Source organism: Piliocolobus tephrosceles, chromosome X (genome assembly GCF_002776525.5).
Source record: "Piliocolobus tephrosceles isolate RC106 chromosome X, ASM277652v3, whole genome shotgun sequence".
NCBI classification, from domain to species: domain Eukaryota; kingdom Metazoa; phylum Chordata; class Mammalia; order Primates; family Cercopithecidae; genus Piliocolobus; species Piliocolobus tephrosceles.
The window spans coordinates 2,899,422-2,919,671 of NC_045455.1; the positions used below are offsets into that span (position 1 = coordinate 2,899,422).

General features: G+C 44.4%; 1 long non-coding RNA gene across 1 annotated transcript; it reads right to left on the reverse strand.

Annotated features, from left to right (window-relative positions):
• Nucleotides 1–572: 572 nt before the first annotated feature.
• On the reverse strand, nt 573–19,424 carry LOC111546330. The gene is made up of 2 exons (XR_002732743.2): nt 19,338–19,424; nt 573–1,853 (listed from the first exon to the last, which is right to left on the reverse strand). It is a non-coding gene; the product is annotated as an uncharacterized LOC111546330 (long non-coding RNA).
• Between the last annotated feature and the right edge of the window lie 826 nt (nt 19,425–20,250).

Below are 20,250 nucleotides of genomic sequence, written 5' to 3' on the forward strand. Positions count from 1 at the left end.
TCATTAATCCATCTCTTCTAGATTGTCCTTCTTCCTGCCCTCACTTCATAAATAGTCTCATAAACCACCTCTGTTCAGTGCGCCATCTATCTGTTTCCTGCCTGGCACCTAACCTGGAGAGCTTCCTGGTGGCATCTAAAATTAGAACACAATGTAATAGCAAACGATTGGAAACAATCTAGAGGAGAGATTAAAAGAATTCTAACGCTTCCACAGACTATCACCACTACCATACGGCCTTTAGAAAAGGGGCAGCTTTATATCCTGATATGTTACAATCTCCAAGTTATGTTTGGCGGGGTGGGGAACATGGGGAACACTGTGCATAATTTCTACCTTTTGTGTTTTAAAAAAAAAAGAAGAAGAAAATGTATGTAGGTGTTTAGAAATGCATGGAGCTATCTCTGTAAGCATATGCCAGACACTTAATAAGAGTTCTCTATGGGGAAACGGAATTGGGCATGGAGGACAGCAGAACAAGGGAAATTTGCTTTTCTCTCTCTACTTATTGTACCGTTTGAATGTTTTCCCATGTGCAAGTATTATTAAATACATTAGAGAAGATGACGATGACCACTCCCAATCCATCATTCTTCCCCTCAGGCCAACGTGACTTCCCCATCACAAGACAGTCCTCAGACAGCTGGGCTGCCAGTATACTGGGGTCTTTGTAGGGCAGATCTCCACCATGTCATGCCGAGATGCAGTGGTAGGTTTGAAATCCTAAGTTCACCTTCTAAAAGTCTGCTTAGCATTCAATCGTTCATCTAATTTTTAATTACATGGTAGTCACTGCTTTATTCTAATTAAATTGCAGCTGTCTTCTGATCAGGAATTATGCTCTTCAACAGCACTCTGGGCTCATTCCGCAGTCAATAATGTTAAATGGAGTGAAAATGTAGGTCAGTGGAGCTAACTTGGAAGTCTCCAGGACAACTCTTCTTCCAAATCCATTGGAAAACATGAAGCAACAGGCAGAAATGCCAAGGATTCGACTGTTAAATATCAGATAAGTAAGCTGCTCCCCCAAAAAGTCTTTAGCATACTAAGCAAGTCATTTCCTGGAAGAAATTTAAACCTTTTATAAAGCATGTTTCTCTTTTGCATTCCTTCTTCAAGAAATCCCAAAGCCCAACTCTAAATGAAATGCTGCAGCCATCTGGTAACAAACAAATTGTTTTCCATGAGCATGGAACTGGCCAGATTATAAAGGGTAGTAATAGATACAAGTGTACAAAACCTCCCATTCCCAACCTAAATTCAGATATGCCAGAGACATGAAATGTCAAAGAGAGATCAACAAGACTACAGAGCTTCAACTGACTCATGCATCCCCTGAGGCTTGGTTCTCACAAACTCCAAAAGCACATTTTAAAATCCCTCAGAGTTGGTGGCAACAGTTCCAAACTCATACCAATGCCAAAAATGGATAACAAAATATTTAAAGATAAAACTTCATCGGATAACCCAGAATACATTTCTCCATTGAGTCGTATTTTGTTCTCCCAGTATTGTTAGATGAAAACGCAGCAGTTGTATCTTAATTGTTGAGTGAGAGTGAGCTGGGAAACAGCACGTGCCCTGCCACCCCTCAAGGTCAGGCTGCAGCAATGCAGACCCCCAGGAAGTCAGTGCAGCAGGGATGGGCACGGTTGACTTCTCAACACTTCCATCGGCAGCCGCCATTCCATGTGCCCTTAAAGGATCTGGGCACAAGAAAACTGAGAGCATTACAGATTCGTAAGACAATTCAAGTTGAGTCTTGTGGTCGAAGATTGTTGTTCCCACTTGTTCACATGGAATAATTATCTTTTTTTATTTCACTTTCATGCTTGTGACCTAATGGAAACAGACTATGTTATGACCTAATGGAAACAGACTATGGCATGGCATTCTGTGAATCAGAGCTGCTCATGGCTTTCTTCTTAGGCTCCCTTGCTCTATTGTTTCCGACCCTTTGGCATGTTCCCTCTCCCACTGAATGCACTTCAGCATGGTTGGTGATTATTTTCTTATTGCCCATTGTTAAAGACACCTATGGAGAAGGCTGTGGTCTCTGACGGAAATGTGCTAGTGAATCCAAGGTGGGTACTGGCTGTGTAGTCGTTGTCTGGGTGAGTTTCGAAACGAGGCAGGGTCATGTCCACCCTCAGCACAAGCAGTCTGCTCTCTGCTGGGATGCTGCCTCCTGTATCTACTCTCTGCCTCACCAACAACCCAACATCCTACCCTTGACCGAGGCACCGCGGTGAGAGTGGCAGCTCCTGTCCTGCAGTCTCGAGTGCTCCTCCGCTGCTCATATTTGTGTTCTCAGAAGTCTAGGGTTTTTTTCTGGTGGCCCTGCGTTTGTTTGCTTCCACTACTCAGATTTGCTTCTGAAGTGTCCTCCTGCCGTCCAGCTCCACACACAGTGAAGCCAGGGGGCAACAGTGGGAGCTCCACAGTCCTGCACTGCTTTGTTCCTGGCCCTTCCCACTCAAGAGTCTTTGGTTCGAAGCTGTGTTTAATGCAAGTTCAAGTCTCAGAGCCATCTAAGAGAAGACTGAACCCAACCACCTAGGAAGAAATCTGTTTTCATCCATGTGTTAACTTGTGGGGGATTTGAAGGCATGCAAAGAGGCAGGCTCATTTTCGAGAGGAGATGGTAAAGCAGGAGGGAGCCATTCACCCAGAGGAAGGAAGTGAAATAAGGATACTGGAAACAGCTGAGGACATCCACAGTTAAGCACATCTCTCTATAAATAGCAGTTGGGCCTGCCCTTGAGAGAGAGGCAACAGGATAGGAAGAGAGGGCAGGAAGCATTGGCCAAGGACACTCGTGGGCTATAAAAGCCTCTTGCATGAAAGACGGGCCAGTTGGGACTTTCATATTATCTGTGAGTAATAAAAAGGTGACAAAAAGATCATTATCACCCAAAACTCAAGTATCAGCAGTGTGGGCTGAAATAAATAGGGCCATAGCTGTGAATAAGATGTTTAGCAATCTGTACTTGGGAAATGCATTTTTTAAAAACCACTTAAAAACACCGATCTTCATTACTTAAAGATAAGGCTGCTAATGTATACACAAGAATTCTGCCGGGCGCGGTGGCTCACGCCTGTAATCCCAGCACTTTGGGAGGCAGAGGCAGGCGGATCACGAGGTCAGGAAATCGAGACCATCCTGGCTAACCCGGTGAAACACCGTCTCTACTAAAAATACAAAAAACTAGCCGGGCGAGGTGGCAGGCGCCTGTAGTCCCAGCTACTCGGAGGCTGAGGCAGGAGAATGGCGTGAACCCAGGAGGCGGAGCTTGCAGTGAGCCAAGATGGTGCCACTGCACTCCAGCCTGGGCGACAAAGCAAGACTCCATCTCAAAAAAAAAAAAAAGAATTCTATTTGGTTCATGTTACTATCATTATTTATAATTTGCCTATAATGTCACTCCTCCACTCAAAACCATTAAAAGCTCCCCATTTCACGCAGGAAAAGCCAAAGTCCTTGAGAGAACAAGAAGACAAGCCACTGACAGGTAGGAGAAATTTGCAAAACATATGTATAATTTGTATTCTGAATATACAAAGAACTGTTAAAACTCATGAAGAAAACAACTTAGTTTTTAAAATGGGCACAAGATCTGAAAAAAAAAAAAACAACAAAGATACACAAATGGTAAATAAGCACATGAAAAGATGTCCAACATCATATATTATGAAGGAAATGTAAATTAAAACAAGGAGATGCTGTTGCATACCTATGGCCAAAATCCACAAGACTGTCAACACCAAATGCTGGCAAGAATGTGGAGCAACGGAACGCGCATTCATTGCTGGTGGGAATGCAAAATGGTGCAGCCACTAGAAGGCAGTTGGGCGGTCTCCTGCAAAGCTAAAGGTAGGCTTACCATATGATCCAGTAGTTGTGCTCCTTGGTATTATATTTACCCACGTGGGGCTGAAACGTACATCCACACAAAAACCTGCACGCATTTGTTTATTGCAACTGTCTTCACAGTTGCCAACACTTGGAAGCAACCAAGATGTACTTCAATCAGTGAATGGAAAAAAACAGTGGTATATCATACAATGGGATTATTCAGTGATAGAAAGAAATGGGCTATCAATCCATAACAAAAATATGGAGGAACCTTAAATGCATATTGCTAAGTGAAAGAAGCCGATCAGAAAGGCTACAGAATGTGTGGTTCTAACTATCTGACATTCTGGAAAAGACAAAACTTTTGGAGCTTCCAGGCAGCTGAACACATAGAGGTTGCTGGAGGGGGCACACCCAGGGAGGGCATGGAAGCTGCGCGACCTTTACCCCATAGCTCACACTACATGTCTCTTCATCTGTAGCCTTTGCAATATTCTTATAATAAACCAGTAAATGTAAATTAAAAAAAAAAAAACCATGGAGACAGTAAAAAGATCAACAGTTGCCAGGGGTTGAGGCAAGGGAGGTATGACTAGACGGAGTAAAGAGGACCTCAGGGCAGTGAAAGTACTCTGCATGTTGTTATACAGTGGCTACATGTCATTGTACACTTATCAAAACCCACAGAAGATACAACACACAGTGAACCCTAAAGGAAATTGTGAACTTTAGTCAATAATAAAGTATCAGTATCAGCTCATCAATTGAACAGGTGCATCATACTAATGTAGGGTGTTAATGGGGGGAAGTGGGTAGGCTGAAAGGAGTGTATAGCAACTCAGTACTTTTGCTCAGTTCTTCTGCAAACCTAAAACTGCTCTAAAAAAGAAGATCTAGGCTGGGTGTGGTGGCTCATGCCTAGACCTTATATGTAATTCCAGCATTTTGGGAGGCCAAAGCAGGAGAATCGCTTGAAGCCAGGAGTTCAAGATCAGCTGGGGCCACATAGCAAAACCCTGTGTCTACAAAAAACTTAAAAATTAGCTGGGCATGGTGATGTATGCTGTAGTCCCAGCTACTCGGGAGGATCACTGGAGCCCAGGAGTTGAAGTCTGCAGTGAGCTGTCATCTGCCACTGCACTCCCTCCCGGGCAACAGAACAAGACCCTGCCTCTACAAAAGCAAAAAAAAAAAAAAAAAAAAAAGGTTAATAATAAAAGGCCAAGTCCTTCGAATGGCCAAGCAGGTACTACGCAATTGCTCCCTTGTTCCCTCCTTGACTTCATCAGCCAGCTACCACCCTCCCCACTCTCATTGGCCTCTGCTGTTCTGGAACTTGCCAGGCAGACTTCTACCCCCGGACCTCGCACTAGCTGTTCCCTCTGCCTGCAACATCAGCCTCCCGGATCTTCACCTCACTCCTTTCTTCGCTCCCATTCATCAAGTCTCTGTTCACGTCACTTCTCAGTAACACCCCCCTGACGACCCGATGTAAACCTGCACCACCGCCCTAGGTGCTGGCACTTCCCACCCGCCACCTGCTGTTTTCCTCCATAACACATATCACTGGTAAATGTACTCTCTCACTGATTTCTCTGTGGTGTTTACAGAATCTCTCCCTGCACTATACAATACACACTCCAGCTGCAGTGTATTTGGTCTGTTTGGATGACGGTTGTATCTTAACGGATGGCACATACAGACAGGCACTTAGTATATTAGTTGTGAATTAATGAACCAAGGACCGGTGCCTGTGACACTCTAACAAATCACTTGATTATGGCTACCAAAAGTGAAGTTGAGTGACGCTGACATGGCAAAAAGTAAAGTACCAAAAAGTAATATAATTGGTCTAGTGTGAGAATTGGATGTTTAAGACAGGAACTATCCCAAATAACACTTGGAAATATGATCACTGTAGACAAAATGATAGAGATAAATGAAATATTGTCTTGTCTTAGTTTTTACCTTAAAAGTTTCACCCCTCCCTGTTGAGACTGATGGCCGCATCCTGTTGCCACCGGCTCTGCCTGCGGCCAGCTGCCCATGGGCTGCCCAGCTCTCCCAGGACTGCCCACCTGCAGGCCCACGGCTCAGTTTCCTCTGTGCATGGGCATTGGTTCAGCCAGTGCTGCCCAGAGCAAGCTCTGGTTACAGCTCCTGCCTCCCTATCGCTAAGGAAAATCGCAGGCCCCAAACTGGGTTTCCCCCTAAGCAGCTGGCCCGCTCCCGCAGCCCACATCAGGCCCCTGTCCACCACCAGTGCTCCATGCAGGCACCCGCAAGAGCCACAGGTTTCACAGAGTGGCCTTCATTCTTCTACCAAGGGGGACAAAACAAGCTCTGAAGGCCTCCTGTGATTCTGACAGTTCAGAGATGAGACAGACGGAGACACAGACACAGAGAGGGAGAGGATGTCACAGATACAGAGAGACAAAAAGGGGAGAAACAGAGTCAGAGAGAGACACACAGAGAGAGACGAGGAACCAGGGAGGGAAGGGAAGAATCCTGCTGTCGTTCCCATGCTGTCTGCTGTCCTGCAGTGTGTATCGCCCTCGGCAGCCCTTGCTTTCTGAGGGCTGTTTTCTCTCTGTTGTCCACACTGAGCCCCTCCCTTGACGAGTCCTTGATCAAGTTCACTAATCAATCGTCCGCCATCTCTACTGTACCTTTGAGCCCATCCAGTGAGTTTGATTTCCATTATTCTATTCAGTTCTATACTTTTCATTTCCTTTTCATAAGTTTTATTTCTTTGCTGAGATGTTCCATTGTTTCATTTGTTTCCAGAGAATCTGTCATGGCTCTTTAAGACCTTTTCATGATGGCTGCTTGGAAATCCTTGTCAGGTGATTCCAGCGCCATTCATGAAAGCAGCCACGGTCACCAAAGGCTTCAGCAAAGCCACCAGCAAATGAACCATCTAGAAAAGGAGCTTCTGTGCCAGCTGGAGTCGGTTCTCCAGACCCAGCTCTTTCTCTACATGATCCAGTATTTTCTCCTATGGCCAGACTTGGGGGTGGGGTGTTGTCAAAACTGTCATCATTTTCTCCATATTCAGTTTTTACAAATGGACCCTCAGTTGGCCACTGAATTGCAAAGCATATGCTGGACTGAAATTGAGCAATGTGTCTGGTTTTGCCTAAAGGACAGCGCGAGCTGTGCAGGCTGCTTCAGACCTTCAGAAAACAAGGGCATCCCCAATTTAAGGACGGCAAAACCCACCAACCCTTCGAGTCAGAAAGAAGCTACGGCTCAGCTGAACTCCACAACATGAACTGCTTCCCTGATGAGCAGCCGTTCACCCAGCTGTGTTTTTTTGTTTTTGTTTTTGAGATGGAGTCTCGCTCTGTCATCCAGGCTGGAGGGCAGTGGTGCGATCGCAGCTCACTGCAACCTCCACCTCCTGGGTTCAAGTGATCCTCCCACCTCAGCCTCCCAAGTAGCTGGGATTACAGGCATGAGCCAGCACATCCGGCTAAATTTTTTTTTTTTTTTTTTTTTTTGAGACGGAGTTTCGCTCTTGTTACCCAGGCTGGAGTGCAACAGTGAGATCTCGGCTCACTGCAATCTCCGCCTCCTGGGTTCAAGCAATTCTCCTGCCTCAGCCTCCCGAGTAGCTGGGATTACAGGCATGTGCCAACATGCCCAGCTAATTTTGTATTTTTAGTAGAGATGGGGTTTCTCCATGTTGGTCAGGCTGGTCTCGAACTCCCGATCTTAAGTGATCCGCCTGCCCCAGCCTCTCAAAGTGCTGGGATTACAGGCATGAGCCACTGTGCCTGGCCCCAGCTGTGTTTTTGAACTGGCAACCCAGACTCTTCCCTGAGGCTGCCCTTAGTTCCCACAACCAGGCCACATGGTTGATTTACTCTTCTTTAAAAGCCTCGGTATTAAAAAGCATCTTTACCTAAAACAGTGTGACTTTGTCTTCTGGTCATTTTTTGTGACTCAATATCTTATTCAGCTATACTTCTTCCCAACCCTAATTTGAATATTTCACTGATGTCTCCATACATGCCTCAATTTAAGTAACATATTTCATCAAATCTTGTACAAACCTCCTGAGCTTCACCTCTTAATGGAGATTGTTTCTCTTCTGTTGTATGAAAAAAATACATTTTTTTTTATTTTAAAAAGTTATGCACAGAAATAAATGGAATTCCAATTTTTCAGATAAATTCCGAGTCCCCTTCCAACCCAAGCAGGATGTATTTTGTGTCTCTCTGCCTCCATGTTGAAATACTCCAAAAGCCCACAAGGAAGCAGCACTCGGGGTCTGCTCTGTCTTGAACTAAGGAGACACTAGTTAGGAAACTTGTTAAGCATGAGGATGGGGAGGGCACACCAAGGTGAGCAAGCAGCCTGTGCCACCCATGGAAAAAACACCCAGGTGAGCATACCGTGGCCTCCTGTCTGCTTCAAGGGGCATGCACACCATCTGGCTGGTCCAGATCATGGTGCTGCTGGGCTAATGAGCTCAGTGGGCTACGTCAGTGATTCTCAGTCGCGGCCCCAGGACCAGCAGCACCAGCACTGCCTGAGAACTTGTTAGAAAGGCAGATTCTCTGCCCCACTCCAGTTCTACGAAATCAGGAACTCTGGGGGTGTCCATCACTCGATTTCCACAGGTCGTTGGGCATTCTCACATACACCCAAATTTACAAACCGTATAACCATCTAGACAGAAGGAAAAAAAGGATGGAAGAACCATCTTCCTTGAAAACAACTTGGAAAGACATGTACTGCCAATTCTGATGTCAGTGACATTGCTAACATTTCTATATGTGACAGACAAAAGTTCGTGTTGAGCAGCTCTGCCACTTTTGGCTATAAAAGGAGGAAAACCAAACCAACCCAGATATTTTCAGCCCATAAGCTGAAACGTATGTACATATGTGCATGCATATACACATGTGTATCGACGTGTATAGATATGCACATGTTCATGTATGCTTATGTGTGTGCATGTATATGTCTGCATATATGCATATCCATGTGTTTAGGCATATGTGTTTATAGATATGTGCAAATAAAGGTGTGTATATACTGTATGTATATATGTATGTATGTGTGCATTATATACATGTGTACATATGCACGTGCATAAATGTGTATATAGCATGTATATATATGTATATATGCATGTGTGTATATACATGTGTATGTGTGCATGTGTGTATACATATGTGTATATGCATGTGTATATGTGTGCGTGTGTATAAATATGTAAGCATATACGTGTGTATAGATGCATGTGTGTATATGCGTAGATGTGTATACTTGTGTGTACATGTATGTGTGTGTGTATATCATTCTCCCTTCCCTCAATATCCCTACTCCTATTCCCAGTAACATTCTGTACCCACCTTCCTCTCAAAAAAAAGGATTAAAAAGAAAAAAGTAAGTGGTGAGTTTACTTCAACTACACATGGAGACAGAACTGAATTGTTCATGTTTTAATGCTTTCAATTAGAAAAATAATTCCCCAGGATATTACTTACATTTACTGCAGTTATTTAGGAACTATATTCCCAATAAGCACCACTGGATTTGCTTCATCTCCGTCCATTTAGCATGATATGTAACACACTGTGAGCATTTTCCAAAGGGAAAGAAAAAGCAAATCCCAGGAGAGACACAAGTGTATTCATAAAATTCTCACACAAATAGTCCTCAATTTGCACCTGAACTTTCTAAAACTTATACATTGACATCCCTAAAATGCCTTAATGATATCAAATCTAGACTTTCAGATGTCACCTGCAAAACATAGACTCAGCAGAGAGCAGCTGGTTTTGGCAGTGTCCCCATCCTGACCTCAGAAGCCATTCACTATCAAATGAATCAAAGGGGAAATATTAAACACCTGACATCAATACATTTATAAGCTGGAGATGAAAGTCTTAGACGTTTTCAGAGTAACAAACAACTGTTCAGGCTAAACGCAACACTCATTGGCCTTAAACCACCAGATGCATCCATCAGGAAGGAAAAGAACACACTTTAAAACGTGGGACAGGAAAGAAAAAATATCAGACATTCTCCCCTAAAGCTGTTGAAAGGTGTACAGTTCGCTAGAGCTTCCTTTATCAAGAAAAACACGCTGACCCTCACTGAAGGTCACTTCCTCTTAACCAAACATTCAAGAAAATTAATGAGTGCCCTAATCTCCCGCTCAGTTCCCTGACAATCACTACAGGTGCATGCACCCTTCCATGGGTGGGTTTCCACGGGGCCCACCGTCCACCCCCTCACTGAGTCCACCGCTCTCTCATACTCCACAACTCTATTCCAACGTTTCCACTACCCTCGGCAACTGCCAGGCTCTCTGCCAGCCCCCTCTTCCGTCCTGGGCATGCCCCCAATTGCTCCAGTATGTGGGCTCTGGGTATGTGCTGGCTGGTTGTCCTAGAACAGCTAGGAACAGCACCCTCCTTCCCACCCAGCACAGGCCAAAGCCGGCAGACAATCTTCTGAATTGCACTCACCTGACCTCTCAGAAACACACCGGCACCCTCGGCCCCTGACCTCAGGTCACTGCCCATCTCCTGACTAATGGCCTCCAACCACCCGGCCTTAGTCTTTCTCTTCAGGCTCGTCGGTTATTCATCTCCACCTTTCCCAAGGCTGGCCCTCGGCCTTCTCACGTTTGCACTTTAACTGCCCTGTAAGAAAGCTCACAAGTCCTTCAGCTTCAGTTCATATCTCTGTACTACAAGTCCCACGTGTATGCTTCAGTCCAGGGGGCCTCTAAGCTCCAACAGCTCCATGCGGATGCCTCCAAGGACACACCCAACCCTGAATCCATTCCTGATCTCCTTGCCCCAAACCTAGGTAAGCCTCACCCAGGCCTCCAGCACAGACGACCGCCCCATCTATCCTGTTGTGCAACCAGAAACCCAGGAGTCACTCCAAGCACTGTCCCCCGTCCACCCGCCTCCGAGCCCTCCTGGGCTCCCTCGGTGCCATCCCTGTCTCCTTGTCAGCACTGCCTCCACTCCAGCCCTGGCTCCCACAGCTCTCCATGGGCAACTGTGAGAGTTTCATAACCATCTTCACCTCCTCCGTCCTGGGCTCATTTCATCTGTTCTCCACACTATGGCTAGAGTATTGTTCTCAAAACACAGAACTGATCGCATCATTCTCCCCTCAAAAATTTGAAAAGTATCAAAACCTTTACAAACTAATGGCCCACCAGCCCTGTGCTGCCTGGCTCTGGCTGACTCTCCGCGTCCCCTCGGTTCCAGCACTACCCGTCCACGCCTTTCCTCGCCACGCCCAACAAAGCAGGCCTCCTCTTGCCCCAGGCCTCTGTCTAGGGGTGCATGCCCCTCCTATTACGACAGCTATGCATCAGTCAGAGGGCAACTCAAATGCCACTTCTTGAGGACAGCCTTCCCCAAACCGCCCTGGGCCCCCATCTGCCAAGGGGCATAGTTTCTTCTGCTGCGTGTTTGGAAATCTGTCTCTTGCCTTCAGAGCATGTAGCTCATGTGTGACACAATCAGTTCGTGTAATTCTCATGTTATTCTCCCCTACTAAATAGCATGCGAGTCTATTTCTGCGAATCATCAAATCTCCAGTTCCTCGCACTATCCTTGGAACATAGTAAAGATTTGATGAGAAAATAAACAAATAAATCAATAAATGAGCTGTCAATAAATCCCTTCCCCTATATAAAACATAATTACACAATTTACCATCGCACATTAAAATTCTATAAATTTTCTAAATTCACGATTAGTTCAAAAGTAGGGGACAGCAAATAAAATGAATTAAAGCTCCATTACACTCAACAAAAACGTAATTATGCTCAGGGTAAAGACTGTCATGTGCCGTGTTGAGGTATCACTGACATACAATAAACTGATCATATGTAACCTGTGCACTTTGGTAAGTTTTGACATAGTGCAACCTGATGGAACTGTCACAAGAGGCAAGGTAATGACTCTGCCCCTCACACAGAGGTCTCCTTGAGCTACTCCACAATCACTTTCTCCTACCCCAGCTATTGTCCCCAAGCGAGCACTGATTTACTTTCTGTCACTAGAAATCTTCTATAAATGGAATCATATATTAAGTACTTTCTTATCTGGCTTCTTTATTCAGCATAATTTTGAGAATCATCCATGTCATGGAATATTCCTTTTTATTGCTGAGCCATGTTCCATTACAAGAATATGCCACAATCTGTTTATCTACTTATCACCTGTAAAATATCTGCATTATTTCCAGTTTGTGGCTATTAAAAATACAGCTGCTATGAACACTTGTGTGCAAGGCATGGTATGGCCGTATCATTTGCATTTTCTTGGACACATATCTCGAAGTAGAATAGCTGAAACATTTGGTAGATGTATGTTTACTCTTTTAAGAAACTGATGAACTGTTTTCTGAAGCGGTTGTACAATTTTACCTTCCCACTGTCCATGCATGAGAGGGCTGGTTCCCTCACATACATGCTAACACTTAGGAGGATCACTCTGTTAGATTCCAGCCATGATGATAGGTGTGTAGTGGCATCTATCTCCTTGCAGATTTCATTTCCACTTCCCTAATGACTGATAATGTTGAGCTTCCTTTTGAGTGCTTATTTGGCATCTGTACATATTTTGTGGTGAGATGTCTATTCAAATCATTTGCCTATTTTTAAAATTAGGCTCTCTATTATTAAGTTTTGAGAGTTCTTTATAAATTCTAGCTACAAATCCTTAAACAGACATGTGATTTGCAAATATTTTCTTCCAATATATAGACTGTCTTTTCAATCTCTTAACAGTGTCTTTCAAGTAATAGAAGTTCTTTTTGTTTTGATTAAGTCCAATTTGTCCACTCTTTCTTGTATGGGATCATTTCTTCTATGGATCACGTTTTTGGTGTCATATATAAGAAATATTTGCCTAGTCCAAAGTCACAAATGTTTTCTCTTATATTTTCTTCTAGGAGTTTTTTTGGTTTTAGGCTTTACATTTAGATCTATGATTTTTAGTTAATTTTTGTATACTAAGAGGTATAGATCAAAGTTTATCTTTAAAAATGCGAATTTCTACTTGTTCCAGTATCATTTATTGAAAAGAGTATCCTTTGGACAGCCAAGTGTCTTGGCGCCTTTGTTGAAAATCAGTTGTCTGTGTCTTGAAGGATCTAATTCTAAGTCTATTCTGTTCTGTTGATCTATTTCTCTATCGTTATAGCAAGATCCTGCTGACTCTATTACCGTTGCTTTATGAAAACCCTGGAAAGCAAGTCCTCCAACTTTCTTCTTCCATTTCAAAGTTGTTTCTAGGCCCTTTGCCTTTCCATAGACACTTTAGAATCATTTATCAATTTCTACCAAAAAAATTCTGGGATTTTGATTGTGACTCTGTGGAATCTATAGATCAATATGAATAGAACAGCTTAATAGCAAGACTTCTGACCCAGAATGCTATGTATAGCCCCATTTATTTAGATCTTTAATTTCACTCAGCAATATATGTTGCTGAGAGTGTACATGTTTTTCTTACTTTTTGTCAGATTTATCCCTAAGCATCTGTCTTTTCTTTCATTTCTTTGCTATTGTAAATGGTATTTCAAATTTCAATTTCTGATGGTTGGTTGCTAATATATAGAAATACAACTGATTTTGTATATTAACCCTTCAACCTTGCTAAACTGACTTACTAGTTTTTTTGTTTGTTTGTTTGTTTGAGATACAGTCTCGCTCTGTCACCCAGGCTGGAGTGAAGTGGTGCGGTGCAGTCTTGGCTCACTGCAACCTCCAACTCCCAGGTTCAGGCAATTCTCCTGCCTCAGCCCCCCGAGTAGCTGGGATCACAAGTGTGAGCCACCACATCCAGCTGACTTACTAGTTCTACTAGCTATTATGTAGATCCTATCCAATTTTCTACATAGACAATCATATAGTCTACACATAAAGACAGTTTTACTTCTTCCTTTTCAATCTGGATGGCTTTGGTTTCTTTTACTTGCTTGATTGTACCAGCTGAGACTGCCAGTGTAAGGTTGAACAGAAGTGGTAAGAGTGAACACCCCTGCCTTGTTCCTGATCTTAGAGGGAAAGCTTTTATTCTGTCACCATTGAGTCTCACATTGGCTGTAGGTTTTCATGGATGCCCCTTATCATGTTGAGGAAGTTTCCTTCTAATCCTAGGTCACCGGGAATGTTTATCCAGAGCTTACGTTGGCTTGGATTGGACTGAATGCTTTTTCTGCCATCCATTGAGAAAATCCTCTGGATTTTTCTTTTTCAGTTTGTTAATATCATGAATTGTATTGATTGATTTTTATTTCCTGGGATAAATGCTTCTCGGTTATGATATTTTACCTTTTACATGTAATGCTGAAATTGATTTGCTAAATTTTTTTGAAGGTTTGCATCTGTGTTCATAAGGGTTATTGGCCTATAGTCTTTTCTGATAACGTTTTTGTGAGGTTTTGTTATCAGGATAATGCTTACCACTTGGAATGAGTTGAGAAGTACACCCTCATTAATTAATCTTTCTTTCTTTCCCTCCTTCTTTCCTTCCTTCCTTCCTTTTTTTTGTCCCCCCCGAGACAGATTCTCACTCTGGTGCCCAGGCTGGAGTGTAGTGGTGTGGTCATGGCTCGCTGCAGCCTCAACTTCCCAGGCTCAGGTGATCCTCCCACCTCAGCCTCCTAAGTAGCTGAGACCACAGGCACATCTACTAATTTTTTAAATTTTTTGTAGTGATGATGGTCTCACTATGTTGCCCAGGCTGGTCTGGAACTCCTGGCCTCAAGCAATCCTCCCTCCTAAAATGTTGGGATTACAGATGTGAGCCACTGCACCTGGCCCAATTTTAATTTTCTAGAAGAGTCTGTGTAAAATTACTATACTTTTTTTTCTTAAAAGCTTGGTAGAATTTACCAGTGAAGCTATCTGGCTGGAATTTTCTTTATGAGAAGAATTTTATCTACAAATTTATTTCTGTAATAGATGTAGGGTTATTAAGGTTATCAACATCTTCTCTAGTGAGCTTTGTGTCTTCCAAGAAAGTTATCCATTTCATCTAAGTTGTAGAAATTGTTGGCATAACAATGTTTTAATATCTACTTATTATCTTTCAATATCTGTAAGATCCATGGTGATTCCTTACATTGGTAATTTCTGTCTTTTCCCTGTTTTTCCTAATCAGTCCACAAACAGGTTTATCAATTTTATTGATTCTTCTCAAATAACCAGCTTTCAGTTTTGTTTGTTCTTTCTAGTAATTTTCTAACCTCCATTCTGTTCTTTATTATTCTCTTTCTCCTACTACTTCATTTGAGTTTAATTTGCCCTTATTTTTCTCATTTTTTAAGGTGGAAGCTCCATTACAGGCAACAAAAGATTCAACTAGGTGCAGGGTGAGTGGGTGAGCGGTGTCTTGCTCCCAGAATCTCATTTGAGCAATTCATAAACAGTGTGCTTATGACTCCAGGTTATTTGTGTGAAGAGCCAACCTTGGATAGCTGATTTGGCAATCACTCAGATTCAATCGAGGGAAATGCACTTGCTCAGAAGTGCCATAAATGAACTTTTATTTTTCTCCATTTGCCATCAATTGATAAAGTCTGAAAGACATTCCATTCTAGTCTCTTATCATGGAAAATTATGGCTTCTATGGCACTTTCTGGAAGTTTAACCTTTGTCACAAGTCACAAGCATTTGACCATATTCTATTTAGTTAAAGCCTACTTTCTTTCTTTCTTTCTTTTTCTTTTTGAGATGGAGTCTCACTCAGCCACCCAGGCTGGAGTGCAGTGGCGCAATCTCGGCTCACTGCAACCACCACCTCCTGGATTCAAGCGATTCTCCCATCTCAGTCTCCCAAGTAGCTGGGATTACAGGCACCCGCCATCACGCCTGGCTAATTTTTGTATTTTAGTAGAGACGGGATTTCACCATGTTGGCCAGGCTGGACTTGAGCTCCTGACCTCAGGTGACCCACCCACCTTGGCCTCCCAAAGTGCTAGGATTATAGGCATGAGCCACCGCACCCAGCCTTAAAGCCTATTTTCAAAAGAAACAAAAATGCTTAACAAACAGGGACGACTATAACCAGAAAATGTGTTTCCACCAGAAGAAATCTGTCACCAGCACCAGTGCTTTATGAGATCAATGAGACAGACCCAGGTCTTAAGGCACTTTCCCAAGCACCAGAGGAAGCCTCAATGACACTGCTCAAGGTAAACAGAGGCCTGGACCGATTCCATGTGGGCAGGTGAGGCTCTCCCTCCTCCTGAGGAGCTAAACAGACACAATCAGAACCAGGAATATTCTCTGGGCCTCCCAATTTCCTATCAAAATCACTACAGCATTCTTCCTTAAAGAGAATGACAAAGCCACAATCTTTTGGCATGTGTTCAGAAAGCAATAGGCTTTTTCAGAAAATCTGTATTCCTAGCAAAAGACATCTGAAAAATCTGCTAACTGCAAATGGGTACTTCAAAGTCCCTTATGAACTTAAACGACTTTAAGGACAGGCCATTGGTGAAAATCCTGGCATAGGAACTTAGTAGTGAGACACTCAGAATTGAGGGAGAAAAGCCATCACTGGCCGTAATATTTACAAATAATCAAAACCGGACCACTTTAAAGGCGTTGCTAAGAGATCACACTGTCAGAACAAGGCTTCAAGGCGAGAGACCACGCAAATCCAAACACACTTGGAGCACTGGATGCCCATTTCAGACAAAAGCAATTTAATATAAACTGGATGAGGCTTATATTTCTTTTATATACACTTTTTGGGATTCTGAATTATATGTAGCTTCTATAAAGAAAAGATGGGACAACCACCAGCCGCTTAAAAAAAAAAAAAAAAAAAAAAACTGCTCCAAGTGTAATAATAAAGTTATGCACAAAACAACAAGCAACAGGAAAAAAAGAACATTTCAAATAACCAGCTTTCAGTTTTGTTTTCTCTAGCAATTTTAAAGTACTCAGAAGAAGAGATACGAAACCCAGGGCGTAGGACATGGATATTCATTCATATATTCTCGCTCTCTCTCTTTCTCTCATAATGGAAGGATTCCAGGTCCAAAGCAGTACAGTAAAATGATTTCAGCCTCACTTCTCTTGAAAAAAGAAAATCCCTCCAAAACAGCCAGGAGAACAAGAAACACAAGCATCATCTTCAATAAAACTAGAAGACACCTGGTTGGGCACACTGGCTCACACCTGTAATCCCAGCACTTTGGGAGGCTGAGGGAGGCAGATCACTTGAGGTTAGGAGTTTGAGACCAGCCTGGCCAACATGGTGAAACCCTGTCTCTACTAAAAACACAAAAATTAGCCAGGCATGGTGGCACACACCTGTAGCCTCAGCTACTCCAGAGGCAGAGGCAAGAAAATCACTTGAACCCGGGAGGCAGAGGTTGCAGTGAGCTGAGATCGTGCCATTGGACTCCAGCTTGGGTGACAGAGTGAGATTCTGTCTAAAAAACAAGACAAAACAAAACAAAAAAACTAGAAGACACCTATCCCCCGGCCACCATCACAAAGGCAGGGAGCAGACGGAGGATGGGCGGGGCTGCAGCAGAGACTAGGAAGGTTCCATTCCAGTAGGCAGTGGCAACTGCACGCTCCCAGGTGGTTGACAAGCCACCTGTCTAAGAGTCAGACACAGGCCTAGGGGCCCCAGTCCCATCACAGCTGGCTACCCCTCTTGCCACCCTTGCAGGGGTACGAGGCTTATTCTCTGGGGAATAGTGAACCAAAGAGGCCAGAACTTGGGGAGGGCCAGCATGGACGGGAGCCAAGGTGAGGATGGACGCTGTTCTGACACGCGGCAGGTGAAGGAGTCTCTGGAGAGACTCATGGCTGCTGGAGAGGAGACCAACAGGTCCAGACTTCTGGGCATCGCCAGGCTGCCTCGCGGCGAGACCTACCTGTCCCTGTACCCCGGCGGTCACACCGGACTTCCTGGTCATTTTGAGGGCCTCACGCTTGAAAGATCATCTGATGTTTGCGAAAAATCTCCAACATGGAAAAAAAATTACACAAGAGGACTCACAGGAAACAGAGACAGTGACTGCAGGGAAGGAATCAGCCTTCAAGGAAACTGTAATGAATGTTCACAGGAAGAGAGGAATCATCCCAGAAACAGGAAGGGACTGACTGAAAGGGAAGAAACGGAGAGAAACCAGATAACAAGGAAAAAGCACTCTTAGAAATAAAAAAAAAATAGCCGAAGTAGAGTCAAAATAAAAAACGTTAGTAGAAAACTTGGAAGATAAAGTCAAGGAAATGTCTTTAAAAAGGAGAAAAAAGATACAAGTGGAAAGGTCAGCAAATGAGAGACTCAACCCAGGAGGCCTGGCAGCCGCAGGGGCAGGGGGCGGGGCCGGGGAGGGGCAGCCCACCCGCCAACAACGGCCAGTTCCCAGCCGCTCTGGAGCTCCGTTTCCTAATCTGAAAATGGGGGCAATCCTGTCACGACCTCCCTTACAGGGTGGTGAGAAGAGGGAAATCCACTATTATGGGCAAAGTCCTTAGAACAGTGCCTGGCATACAGTATGCACTCAATAGATATTATCTCTGATTAGTCTTAATCAGATTTCTAAAGAATGAGAAGAGAGAAAATACTAGAGAGGAAATTATCAAGAAAATAAAGGATATAGAGGGTATTTTAAACAAAGGTACAAGCACTCTTGTGATTGGGATGGAATGTATGTTTGTATGTCGGCATGCCCCCTAGTTAAGAATGGCATGGGTATGTGTGTGTGTATGTGATTTGTTATCCATGGCCATAGTAAACCTCAGTGACTGGCTCGAGTCAACCTGGCCCAGTCCTGCTGGTGCAGCTGTGCCTGCTCTGGGCAGGGCAGGCAGCTTGCTGGCCCTGGCTGGGCTCTCTTCAATGTTTGAGGTTGGCTGGCTGTGGATATAGGTCCGGGATGGCCTAGGCAGGGACAACTGAGTTCTCCTCCATTTGTGTGACCAGCACCCAAGCCCTGGGGTCTCCTCGGGGGTAGACACAGGGCCTGAGAGAGTGCAGAAAAGTGCAAGCCTTTCCAAGGCCTGGGTTAGGAACTGACACTGGTCACCTCTGCCACAGTCCATTGGCCAAAACAAGTCATAGCTTAGATTCAAGAAGCGAGGAAGAAGACTCCCGCCTCTCGATGCAGGCACTGCAAGGTCACTTTGCCCGGGGCACGGGAGGGTTGGAGAATTGGGGCCACTTCTGTCATCTACTCCAACCCTGCTCCACTCTGTTCTGTGTGCTGGGAGGCTGACCTCTATACATAGTATCCCAGGGCTGCCTCCCAGCGCAGGCCTTGGAGCCATTCGCTTAGACTACAGTGTGAATGGTTCTCCCGAGACTGGGCAGTACACAGCTTACACAACCACATGCAGGTGCCCTCAGCGAAGCCGTCTGCAAAAGGAGGCGTCTGGGCTGGATGAGTCTACATTCCTTCATCCTGAGAACTCACAAATACTTGATACCCAAGATCCTAGCATTTCTCTTCTGACCTGCCTGAAGAGGTGGTGTGGCTGGCATCCATGCGTGTACTTCCATGCGTGTGATGTGGGTCACTGGCATGGGCATTAATAGGAACCCGGTAAAGGGGCTGATTAAATGAATTCACATACATGTGTTTGAAATACATTGTGCACACATTCCATTTCATTTCCCCTCACCCCCTCACCTTGAGACCCCAGCAAACATGACACCATCCTGCAAAAACGGGGTTAAGAACCACCAGTCTGGTTCACCAAACCTCAAAAGTTCAAAGTTAAAGTTAGAAATATAAAAACATCAGAAGATTAATTCTCCTAACCTAACTTGACAGAACTGATACAGGAGGGAGAAGTCAGAAGCTGTGGGCCCAGGGGCAGCCCCAAAGCCCTCTCTCTGCAGACACCGGGTGGGGCGGGCTGGCCCTCACTTCCCACGTGTGACTCCCTGCCCTGCTGATGCCTGAAACCTTATATGAGCGAAACCTGAGTCCACCCGCTCAGCCCTCCGGCTCCCCAGCCAGCAGCTGTGTGCATTCAGCAGCTGTGCCCAGATCTGGCGCTGACCAGAGGGCCCTGGAAGCCACATTCAGTGGGCCCACCAACCCAGACAATGGTGGTCTGTCCAGAGTGGGATGCAGAGGCTGCCAGCCCCCGAAAGTTGTAAGAGTCTGCCCTGTTGTGAGAATGAACCAGTGTTCCTGGATTTGGGTGGCTCCGAGGTTCAAATCTTGGTTTAGAGTCTTCTGGACATGATGGGGAAGGTTTTCAGTGTCAATCAATAAAACAGTAACCACTGTGTACTGAGGAATTACTTTGTGACCAGCACATCTACTCATTTACCCTGGTAACGACCTCACTGCTCCCACCAGTGGATATCACTCATCTCATTTTTAGGAGGAAGAAACTAGGTTAGACAAGTGCCGGA